Below are 12,790 nucleotides of genomic sequence, written 5' to 3' on the forward strand. Positions count from 1 at the left end.
GAGTCATCAGTCACAGCTTCTGGCAACACTGAATCTTTAACCCACTGAGCGAGGCCAGGGATTGAACCTGCATCTTCATGGATACTAGTTGGGTTCATTACCACACGGAACTGAGTCACACAGGAACTCCTTAATAATGGCTTTTTTTTTTTTTTTTGGTCTTTTTGCCTTTTCTTGAGCCGCTCCTGCGGCATATGGCGGTTTCCAGGCTAGGGGTCTAATCAGAGCTGTAGCCACTGGCCTACGCCACAGCTCATATCAACGCCGGATCCCTAACCCACTGAGCAAGGCCAGGGATCAAACCCGCAACCTCATGGTTCCTAGTCGGATTTGTTTCCACTGCGCCACAACAGGAACTCCAATGATGGCTTTGAACACGACATTCTAAATCAACTGTAGTTGGAGTTTCTGCCGTGGCACAGTGGAAACAAATCCAACTAGGAACCATGAGGTTGCAGTTTCCATCCGTGGCCTTGCTCAGTGGGTTGAGGATCAGTGTTGCTGTGAGCTGTGGTGTAGGTCACAGACGCAGCTCAGATCTGGAGTTGCTGTGGCTGTGGTATAGGGTGACAGCTGTAGCTCCAGTTAGACCCCTAGCCTGGGAATCTCCATATGCCAGGTGCGCCCTTAAAAAGCAAAATAAGTAAATGAATAAAATAAATCAACTATACTTCAATTTCAAAATGAAACAAAATAAGCAAACAAAAAATTCCCCAGTTTTATCTTCAGTTACACAAGATAAATAATTTGTAACCATGCTCTCCTGGGCACAAAAACCTTTCTCACTCCCCCAGTTTCTTATTTGCAAGAAGAAAGGTTTCAGCCTCCTAGATCTTCCCCAATACCGATACCTAGATCTTCAGTTGCTAATCAGGGAAATAGGGAATGCAAAAACAAATGAGGAACAATTTAAGAAACTATAGCGCAGGAGTTCCCAGTGTGGCTGAGTGGGTTAAGAACCCGACTAGTATCCATGAAGATGTGGTTCAATCCCTGGCCTCACTGAATGGCTTAAGGATCTGGCATTACTGAAAGCTGGGGTGTAGGTCACAATTGCAACTCAGATCTAGGCTTGCTGTAGGCCTGCTGCTGCATTTCCAATTCACCCACTAGCCTGGTAACTTCCCTACACTGAGAGACTGACCTTAGGTTTCTCAGCAAAACAAAGCAAGTGAAGTATCATTATTCACATGAAAAATACACCAAAATTCTAACCTTCTAAAGAATTTAGACTCATGCTTCAGAGCAATGGTTATGTCAAGTAAGGTGATTGTTTGGCAAAACATATTTTTCGATCAGTAACAATAACTACCCTTCATTGAATGGGTAGATACCCTTTTATCATCTGATTAAACACTTACAATACTACTCTAAGGTGTGTATGTATTATTATTTTTTTGTTTATTTTTTTTGTCTTTTTTTTTGCTATTTATCGGGCTGCTGCCACGGCATATGGAGGTTCCCAGGCTAGGGGTCGAATCGGAGCTGTAGCCACCGGCCTACGCCAGAGCCACAGCAACGCGGGATCCGAGCCGCGTCTGCAACCTACACCACAGCTCACGGCAACGCCGGATCCTTAACCCACTGAGCAAGGGCAGGGACCAAACCCGCAACCTCATGGTTCTTAGTCGGATTCGTTAACCACTACGCCACGACAGGAACTCCCCTTATTATTATTATTTTGACAGTGCCCACGCCATGCACACGTTCCCAGGCCAGGGATGGAACTTGTGCCTCAGCAGTGACCTGAGCCATAGCAGTGACCACATCAGATTCTTAACCTCTAGACCAACAGGGAACTCCAATTATTATCTTTTACAATTATTAAAGTTGAGACAAAGATGAATTGAATTCTCCAAAATGGGAAAACAATAAGATTTGAACCCAGATGTTGGTCCCCAAACCCATGGAACTTTCTATCACTTGAGCTGCCTCTCTCTCCATCTTCAGATATTATTATTATTATTATCATCGTTATTACTTTGGCCAAACCCTTCACATATGGAAATCCAATTTGAGTCACCACAGCTGTGGCAACATTAGATCCTTAACCCACTGCTCCAAGCCAAGGATCAAACCTGCACCACTGCAGAGACAGCGCCTAATCTTTAACCCACTGCGTCACAGCAGGAACTCCTTCAGGTGTTATTTTAGAGTGACCAACAGAAAATAAAGAGTAATCATTGCATCGAACGTACTTGATGCAGTGTAGACCCAGGAGGCTAGATATGTAGAGACAGTTGGAGCAAATGGTGGCCAGAGAGCAAGTTGAAACAGGTGACCAGAGCCTTGTGGGGTAGAAGGACTGCAAAGCTCTGCTGTCCAAACCCTGGAATCACTGGCAGTATGATCACAAAAATCAGGTTGTACAGCAGATCCATGAAAAATTTTTTTTTTTTAATTGCCCAGGCCAAGAAAATACAATTTGGCTTAGAAGGCTAAAAAAAAGAGGCAAAGACAAGAGTAATAACATTTCTTTTGTTATTTTTCACAAGCCCCTTTCAACCCACCCCAGAGTTTTAGTGGATGAATCTGTTTGTCACGAAAGCCAAACACTGGGCAGAAGTTTTGAGACACTGACATACACACACACACACACCAAACTGGGCAGAAGTTTTGAGACACCCACCCACACACACACACACACACACACACACACACACACACACACACACACTGGGCAGAAGTTTTGAGACACCCACACCCACCCACACACACACCCACACACACACACACACACACACACACACACTGGGCAGAAGTTTTGAGACACCAACACACACACACACACACACACCCCAAACCGACAAAACTTAGATTTTGAGACTGAGCAGAAGCCCGTGGGGCCCTCCGGGGCACAAAAGCTCCACATCCCCAGTTTCTTAGTTGCAAGAAAAAAGCTTCCGCTTCCTACACCTTCCGAAATACCAAAGCCCAGTTTCAAACAGTTGCTAATCAGAGAAACGGGGAATGCAAAAACAAAGGAGGAACAATTCAGAAACTAAAGTGTGGAGATTAAAGCGGGATTGAGGGATATACATAATAATAACGTTGCTCCTGCAGGAATTAACATCCCCTCTACCCCCCAGCAAGGTGGAGGAAGGTAACTCCGAGCGGAGAACAAAATTCCTGGAGCCCTGCCCTGTTCCCTCACCGCCGACCAATCAGAAGAAAGTCGCACACCTACAGCCCTCACCCCAAATTTTGCCCACAAAATTTCTTCCTGAAAACCCCCAGGGAACTTTGGGGTTTTGAGCACGAGGCTCAACAAGGCCCTTTTTCCCTTCTTAGCCCTGCAGTAAATCTTCCACTCTCCAAACTCCAACATTTTGGTTTGTTTGGCCTCGCTGCAGGTCGGGCACGGGAACTTGGTTTTGGTAACAATTTCAGTTATATGACTTACCTAGAGCAGTCAGATTCTTAGACAGGAAGTAGAATGGTGTTTGTCAGGGGATGGCGGTTAAGGGTGGGTCTGGAGATGTTTGATGGGTACAGCGTTTCAGTTGGAGAAGGTGAAAAAGTTCTGGAGATGGATGGTGGTGATGGTTGTACAACAATGTGAATGTATTTTTTTTTTTTTTTTTTTGAGCTGCACCCAAGGCATATGGAATTTCCCAGGCTAGGGGTTAAATCGTAGCTGTAGCTGCCAGCCTACGCCAGGGCCACAGGAACGCCAGTTCCGAGCTGTGTCTGTGAACTACACCACTGCTCACAGCAACGTGGGATCCTTAACCCACTGAGCGAGGCCAGGGATCATACCCACAACCTCATGGTTTCTAGTTGGATTCATTTCTGCTGCGCCACGACAGGAACTCCAACAGTGTGAAAGTACTCAATGCCACAGAACAGAACACTTAAAAAGTGATTTAAAAAGGTTTATGGGTTTTTTTTTTTTTGCCACACACATAAGATGTGGAAGAACAGGGATAGAACCCGCACCACAGCAGTGACAAGGCTGGATGCCTAAGTAATTGAGCCATCAGGAGACTCTGAAAAAGGTACTTTTTAGGGAGTTCCCATCGTGGCACAGTGGTTAACGAATCCAACTAGGAACCATGAGGTTGCAGGTTCGGTCCCTGCCCTTGCTCAGTGGGTTAAGGATCCGGCGTTGCCATGAGCTGTGGTGTAGGTTGCAGACGTGGCTCGGATCCCGCATTGCTGTGGCTCTGGCGTAGGCCAGTGGCGACAGCTCCGATTCGACCCCTAGCCTGGGAACCTCCATATGCCGCGGGAGCGGCCCAAGAAATAGCAAAAAAAAAAAAAAAAAGGTACTTTTTACTTCATTATTATTTGTTTGTTTTTGGCTATGCCAGTGGAAGTTCCCAGGCCACAGACTGAATGCAAGCCACAACAGCAGCCACAGCTGCTACAGTGACCACATCAGATCCCTAACCCGCTGCACCACAAGAAAGCTCCCTAAAAAAGGTAAACTTTATGTTATCTATATTTTTACCGTATAATATACCATATAATTTTTTTCCTACCCTTCTAGAAGATTGGGTAAATTCAACTGATATAAAACAGATGAATTAGGGAATTTCCTTGTGGCTCATGGAGTTAAGGATCGGGCGTTGTCCCATGGCTTGGGACAGTGCTAAGGCATGGGTTCCTTGGCCGGGGACCTTTCACATCCTGCAGGAATGGCCAAACAAAACAAAACAAAAAAGGCAAATGAATAAGAGAGAAATAGTTACTGACATGTGCAGCATGCATACACATGAGAGAAACGCAGGGCTGAGTAACTCAAAGTGATCTTCAGAACGTGGATCACATACAGCATCTTAAAAACGAGAAAGAGATTTGAAGGGAAAAAACAAAGAAAAGTAGATTGAGTTTTTAGGGATGGCAAACTGTGGGAAGGTAAATATATGGGGAAAACTAATGTAGATGAGGATTCTTTTATAAGGTTCGTTTACAGACTCATCTTAGTGATCACGTTCTGTCTTCCACAAGACCATAAACCATCCCCGAGAGAATCTATCCGCATTTCTTGGAAGTTTCTTCATCGAGTCGGATAAGGGAAGCTCCAGGAAGGCTTCTTTCTTTATCTATTGATTCTCATTCATTTGCCTCCAGCTCAAAATAATCTTTTTGGTTCTTTTGTTTGTTTGTTTGTTTTGCTTTTTAGGGCTGCACCAGCAGGATATGGAGGTTCCCAGGCCAGAGGTCCAATTGGAACTACAGCTGCTGGCCTATGCCACAGCCACAGCAATGCCGGATCTGAGCCACGTCTGCAAGCCACACCACAGCACATGTCAACACTAGATCCTTAACCCACTGAGCGAGGCCAGGGATCAAACTCAAATCCTCAGCCCTAAAAAGCAAAACGAGAGAGAGAGAAAGTCTATAAACCTTGCTCCCTGACATGGGACTAGTTACCTCACGTGGCTCTAAACTGAGCAGTCAAGGTTATAGCAAGACGAACCCTGTTACAGGAGGTCTACTCCCGAGATGCTAGTTAAGGGATTCTTCCCTGCACAATGGAGATAATTCCAAGGTAAATAATCTCCCATGGACAATGGAGCTACCTGTTTACCCAGGGAGTAGGCTCACCCTGCAGAGACAAGCCTCCATCAGAAATCATGGACACCCAGCTGCTCAGCGCCATCGTGGAGGGCTTGTCCATTAAATCAAATATGGCCTGCCTGAAACAAAAACTCAAAGAAGAAATCTAAGGGCACAAGGAATAAATGTGCTTAAGGATGAGACAAAATAGAAAATGACTAAAAAAAACTGAGCTGACACCTCAGAGAAGAAGTATAAAAAACCTACACTAAAATAATTAAAGTTTAGCACCAACAGAATAATAAAATACCATAGATTTGGAGTTCCCGCCGTGGCACAGTGGAAAAGAATCCAACTAGGAACCATGAGGTTGCGGGTTCGATCCCAGGCCTTGCTTAGTGGGTTAGGATCTGATGTTGCCGTGAGCTGTGGCGTAGGTCGAAGATTCGGCTCAGATCCCGAATTGCTGTGGCTGTGGTGTAGGCTGGCAGCTGTGGCTCTGATTCAATCCCTAGCCTGAGAACCTCCATATGCCGAGGGTGAGGCCCTAAAAAAAGCAAAAAACAAACAAACAAACAAAAAAACCCATAGATTTCAATTTTGGACAATACATGAAGGAGTTCAGTGTGAGATAAAGGTAGCATTTCAAACTAGAATGGGTACATTCTTCATTAAATAGTGTTGAAGTAATAGGCTATTTAGAAAAGATAAAATTTGAAACACTCACTATACACACACACACACACACACACACACACATGCACTCATGTGTATATGAATCAAAGGCTTAAATATTTTTAAAATATAACTATAAAATCCTAGAAATAAACACAGGTGATTTCCTTTTTTTTTTTTTTCCTTTTCTGGCCGCCCCACAGCATATGGAGTTCCTGGGCCAGGGATCAGATCCAAGTCACAGTTGTGACCTATCCAATAGCAACAGAAATGCTGGAACCTTTAATCCACTGTGCTGGGCCTGGGATTGAACCTGTGTCCCAGAGCTCCAGCGACACCGCCAATTCCCTTGCACCACAGTGGGAACCCTAGGTGATTTCTTTCTAATAATCTTGGCTTAGGAGGTCTAGTGTTTAAGGTTAAGGATCTGATATTGTCACTTCTTTCCAGGATAGGGGTCAAATCGGAGCTGTAGCCGCTGGCCTACACCACAGCAATGCTGGATCCGAGCCACATCTTTGACCTATAGCACAGCTGGCAGCAACGCCAGATCCTTAACCCAGGGATCAATGCCAGGGATTAAACCTACATCCTCATGGATGCTAGTCAGCTTCCTTAACCACTGAGCCATGACGGGAACTCCTAATATTGTCACTTCTGTGTCTCAGTTCACTGCTGTGGCACAGGTTCAATCCTGGCCTGGGAAATTCTTCCTGCTGCTGGTGTGGCAAAAAAGCCTTGGCTTAGAGAAGACTTTCTCTTCCTTCCTTCCTTCCTTTCTTTCTTTCTCTTTCCTTCCTTTCTTTCTTTTTCTCTCTCTCTCTCTCTCTCTCTCTTAATTTCTTTCTTTTCTTTCTCTCTTTCAGGGCTGCACCTGCAGCATATGCAAGTTCCCAGGCTAGGGTCGAATCAGAGCTGCAGCTGCTGGCCCACACCAAAGCCACAGCAACGCTGGATCCTTAACCTGTTGAGCAAGGCCAGGGATCAAACCCACGTCCTCATGGATAGTAGTCATGTTTGTTAATCACTGAGCCACAACAGGAACGCCTAGCGGACTTTCTTTAAAAGGTATAAACCGGAGTTCCCGTCGTTGCACAGTGGTTAACGAATCCGACTAGGAACCATGAGGTTGCGGGTTCGGTCCCTGCCCTTGCTCAGTGGGTTAACGATCCGGCAGCGTTGCCGTGAGCTGTGGTGTAGATTGCAGACACGGCTCGGATCCTGCGTTGCTGTGGCTCTGGCGTAGGCTGGAGACTATAGCTCTGATTCGACCCCTAGCCTGGGAACCTCCATATGCCGCCGGAGCGGCCCAAAGAAATACCAAAAAAAAAAAAAAAAGGTATAAACCCAGGAACGCCTAGCAGACTTTCTTTAAAAGGTATGAAGAACAAGACTGTTCAAATGGATTTACTGAAAATAGATGTTTGTTGCAAAGTAAAAAAAAAATCACATAAAGAAAAATTAAAATAAATGACAAATGGGGGGGGGGGAGTAATTGCAAGCTATGCTGTAGATAAAACTGAAAACTGAACAAAAGATTCAGAAAGCCAATCATAGGGGGAGAATGCAAATTGCTTAATGACCAGAGAAAGTATGCTCGGTATCTTGCTTATAATTAAACAAACACAAATTAAAACAATAAGATATACTTTTTCACCTCACACAGGGCAAAAGATTAAAAAAAAAATGTAGTGTTGGCTAGGAAACAAGCATCTTTAAAGACTTGGTAACGGTTTATGAAAAAAGAAATGCACCTTTTTTTTTTTTTTTGGCCACCAGCAGCACATGGACTTCTCCAGCCAGGGATCGGATCTGAGCCACAGTTGCAACCTAAGCCTTAGCTGTGGCAATGCTGGATCCTTAACCCACTGTGCTGGTCTGGGGATTGAACCTGTATCTCAGTGCTCCCAAGAAGCCACTAATCTTGGGAACTCCAAAATGTATAAATATTTTGATGGACATGTGTTCCAACACAATGTATTTCAGGCATACATCATAAAGATACAGTCATGCTTGTGTGTTGACACCTCTAAAGAAAGATGTTTTCACAAAATTGGTTGTAAAAGTGAGGCATGCAAATGATGTGTGTGCTCATGCGGAAGGCTGGTTAAATTAAATGGGGCATTGGTATAGTGGAATACCAGGGAAACGAAAAGCATGAGGTAGCACTCTCTGTGCTGACATCAAAGGCTAGGCAAAAGATATCATGGGGAGTTCCTGTTGTGGCTCAGTGGTAACGAACCCAACCAGTATCTATGAGGATTCATGTTTGATCCCTGGCCACCTCGGTGGATTGAGGATCTGGCCTTGCCATGAGCTGAGGTGTAGGTTGCAGACATGGCTTGGATCTGGTATTGCTGTGGCGTAGGCTGGCAGCTATAGCTCCAATTCAACCCCTACCCTGGGAACTTCCATATGCCAAAGGTGTGGCCTTAAAAAGACCAAAAAAATAATAATAATAATCTATCTAGTATCCACAAGGATGCAGGTTCAATCCCTGGGCTTGTTCCAGTGGGTTAGGGGTCCGTCGTTGCTGTGAGCTACAGAGTAGGTTGCAGACTCACCTCGTATCTGGCATTGCTGTGACTGTGGCATAGGCTGGCAGCTGCAGCTCTAATTCAGTCTCTAGCTTGGGAACTTCCATATGTCCTCTTTGTGAAAAAACAAAAATAGCATATGTGATCCCTGCACGAGTGTGGACAAAGGACTTTACAACACTTAAAAGTAGCTGCCTCTGGAGAGGGTGACCAGGGGATCTAGGATGAGAGGGAAACTTATGCTTCCGTCACTGATTTCCTTTTACGTACTCAAAAGTTCAAAAGAGAACGATCTCTTTAATTTAGGAAAGATTGGGAATAGGCTTTTCTGTCACCATCTTGTAGCAACTATCCAGGTTAGATTATTTTGACCATGGCTATATAAAAAATGTGTGTTGGAGTTTCTACTGTGCCCTGGTGGGTTAAGAATGCAGCTGCAGGAGTTCCTGTCGTGGCTCAGTGGTTAATGAATCCGACTAGGAACCATGAGGTTGTGGGTTCCATCCCTGGCCTTGCTCAGTGGGTTAAGGATCCGGCATTGCCGTGAGCTGTGGTGTAGGTTGCAGACTCGGCTGGGATCCCTCGTTGCTGTGGCTCTGGCATAGGCCAGCAGCTACAGCTCCGATTAGACCCTTAGCCTGGAAACCTCCGTGTGCTGAGGGTGCAGCCCTAGGAAAGACAAAAAGACAAAAAAAAAAAAAGAATGCAACTGCAGTGGCTCAGGTCACTGCAGAGGCGAGGGTTTGACCCCTGGCCCAGTATAGTGGGTTAAAAGATCTGGTGTTACTCAGAATCAGTCCCTGGCCTGGGAACTTCCATATGCCGTGGGTGCAGCCATTTAAAAAAAAAAAAAAGTGTGTGTGGAGGAGGCTAGAATGCAGTAAGAACATGTGCCAGACTGTGTTAGGTGAACTAAGTTACAGAAAGACAAATACTGTATGATATCACTTACAGGTGGAATATAAAAAATAACAGGGAGTTGCGGTCGTGGCTCAAAGGAAAGAAATCTGACTAGTATCCATGAGGACAAAGGTTTGATCCCTGGCCTCACTCAGTGGATTAAGGATCTGGCATTGCCATGAGCTGTGGTGTAGGTCGCAGGCGTGGCTCAGATCCCGAGTTGCTGTGACAGTGTTACACCGGCAGTTACAGCTCCGATCCTACCCCTAGCCTGGGAGCCTCCATATGCCTGGGGTGTGGCCCTAAAAAGAAACACACACCAAAATAATGGGAGTTCCCATTGTGGCTCAGCAGGTTAAGAACTCAACATAGTGTTTCAACCATCCTTTTTTAAACTTTATTTATTGTGATTTATGAGAAAAAAGGAAAGAAAATTATATGTGCAATACGAACATATATTTTATACAATGTATGTAAGAATAAACATTACTGTGGAAGAGAGACCAGAAGGATAGATATCTAATTATTAATGACATAATGGATTTTTCTTTTCTTTTTCTTTCTTTGTTTTTTTTTTTTTTTTGCAGCAGCTTGACGTGGGATCTCAGTTCCCAGACCAGCACTGAACCCACCCAGGCTACAGCAATGAAAGCACCGAGTCCTAATTCCTGGAGCATTAAGGAACTCCCGGAAGGTTCTCAAATAAGTAGAATTACAGGTGGTTTCTTCTCTCTCTCTTTTTTTTTTTTCTCTATTTTCTAAATGTTCATGATGAGCAGATATTATTTTTAAGGTAAAAAAAATTGGCCCGCAAATTGAAATAAAATTGTATTTAAAGAATAAAGCTATGAGGCTGACCAGCAACCCCGCTCCCACCTGTGCAAAGATCCCTGGAGGCTTTAGGGTGTGTTCGCCTCTGCTCACCAGTCCCTGGAAGGACTTTTCCTTTTCTGTCGACAAATGGCAATGTCCTCACCTGGCCCATGACTCCTCAGGGCGTGGGAGGAAAGGGGAGGTGAAGTGATCGCTCAGGGCCTTATCCTGCCATTGAGTCTCCTAGGATATCTACAGGATGTGGCCCGAGGTTTTTCCTCCCCTTGTTTCCCCAAACAGAAAATACTGTCCTTTGTCCAGAAAGTGCTTTGATGGATTGTGGGTACAACTACATTAAAACTTTATCTAAACTCGATGAAAACGTCCGGCAGCCACTTCAAATTTAATTTGTGGAGGTACGTGTTCACCCTTGGTTCCCAGCCTAGATGCAATTTGGCTGCCAATACCTTTTCAAGTGCTTCATCTGAATTTAATTTTGAAGTGCCCTTGATTTTTTGCAAATTCTTGGCGCTGTTGGTAATGCCTTCTGACGTGGGTCTGTCTTTGGTTAATGGGAGTTTTGTCTTTTCATGTAGGTTAATGTCCCCCCCCCCCCGGCCAACTTTTAAAATCCAGCCTACCCGGTAAGAATTATAAAATCTCATAAATTAAACACAGGACCTAAAAATAAGCCAAAGCAAAGGAAGCAACACATTTATTGTTTTAGAATGATGCATAGCTCCACCCAGGGCTGTTTTAAAATCTTATTAAGTTCTAGACAGGACTGGTTTTCACAATATGTAGGTCCCAGTGAAAAATGAAAATGTGGGCCTTGTTTCCCCAAAATTATTAAGACTTCCAAGACGATGACAGCAGGTCATTAAACTAATCTCAGGGCCCTTCTAAACGGGCCCTGTGCTATAGCTCAGGTTACATGTCTACAAAGTTGGCCTTGGCTCTGAAGATTTCTGGTAGGTCCTTCCCCACCACCATTAGATCCCATGCCAAAATGCACTCACAGCCTAAAAAAGGTACTTCCTTTTTTTTTTTTTGTCTTTTTAGGGCCACACCCCACAGCATATGGAGGTTCCCAGTCTAGGGGTCTAATTGGAGTTGTTGCTGCCGGCCTACGAAACAGCCACAGCAGTACCAGATCCGAGCCATGTCTGCGACCTACACCACTGCTCATAGCAACTCTGGATCCTTAACCCATTGAGCGATGCCAGGGATCGAACCTGCAACCTCATGGTTCCTAGTCGGATTTGTTTCTGCTGCGCCACGACAGGAATTCCTAAAAAAGGTACATTTTATGTTGGAATCCTTTTTTAGGCCGAGCTTGCAGCAAGTGGAAATTCCTGGGCCACGGATCAGACCTGCACCATAACAGTGCCCTGAGCCACTGTAGTGACAATGCTGGATCTTTAACCCACTGTACCACCAGGGAACTTCATGTTGGAACGATTTTGGAAAGGATTTTGCTTGGAAATTACATGGCGACAAATAATTCAGCTCTGATATCTCTATCCATAGATAGCCCTAAAAATAGTGTATATTTTTAGAAATTCCTGTGTGGGGAGGAAATCAGAAGTATTAAAATTGGCAATGAATGGAGTTGTCATTGCTTTGCTGTAAGAATATTAAAGAACTATAAATCTAAATATTAGTTTTGTTTTTTTTTTGTCTTTTTAGGGCTGCACCCTTGGAATATGACAGTTCCCAGGCTAGAGGTCCAATCTGTAGCTGCCGGTCTATACCACAGCCACAGAAACACCAGATCCGAGCCACTTCCATGACCTACACCATAGCTCATGGCATCGCCAGATCCTTAACCCACTGAATGAAGTCCGGGATCGAGCCTGAGTCCTTATGGTTACTGCTCAGATTCATTTATGCTGAGCCATGACAGGAACTCCAGTTATTATCATTTTCTTTTGATTCAAAGCTGATTTTTTTTTGGGGGGGGGGACCCAATTTTTTTTTTTTAAGGCCTTACCCTCGGCACATGGAGGTTCCCAAGCTAGGGGTCCAATCAGAGCTACAGCTGCCGACCTACACCACAGCCACAGCAACGTCACATTCAAGCCACGTCTGCAACCTACACCACAGCTCATGACAACGCTGGATCCTTAACAACCCACTGAGCAAGACCAGGGATCCAATCTGCATCCTCATAGATACTAGTCAGGTTCGTTACCACTGAGCCACAACAGGAATCCCTCCTCTATTCCTATCCTGACATGTCCCTTCATGAGAATAGACCAGTTCCTCTTAATACATCACATACACACACACACACACACACACACACACACACACACAGAGTGAAGGTTACTGATAAAACACATGAGGCTAGAAAGCTC

Source organism: Phacochoerus africanus, chromosome 13 (genome assembly GCF_016906955.1).
Source record: "Phacochoerus africanus isolate WHEZ1 chromosome 13, ROS_Pafr_v1, whole genome shotgun sequence".
NCBI lineage: Eukaryota > Metazoa > Chordata > Mammalia > Artiodactyla > Suidae > Phacochoerus > Phacochoerus africanus.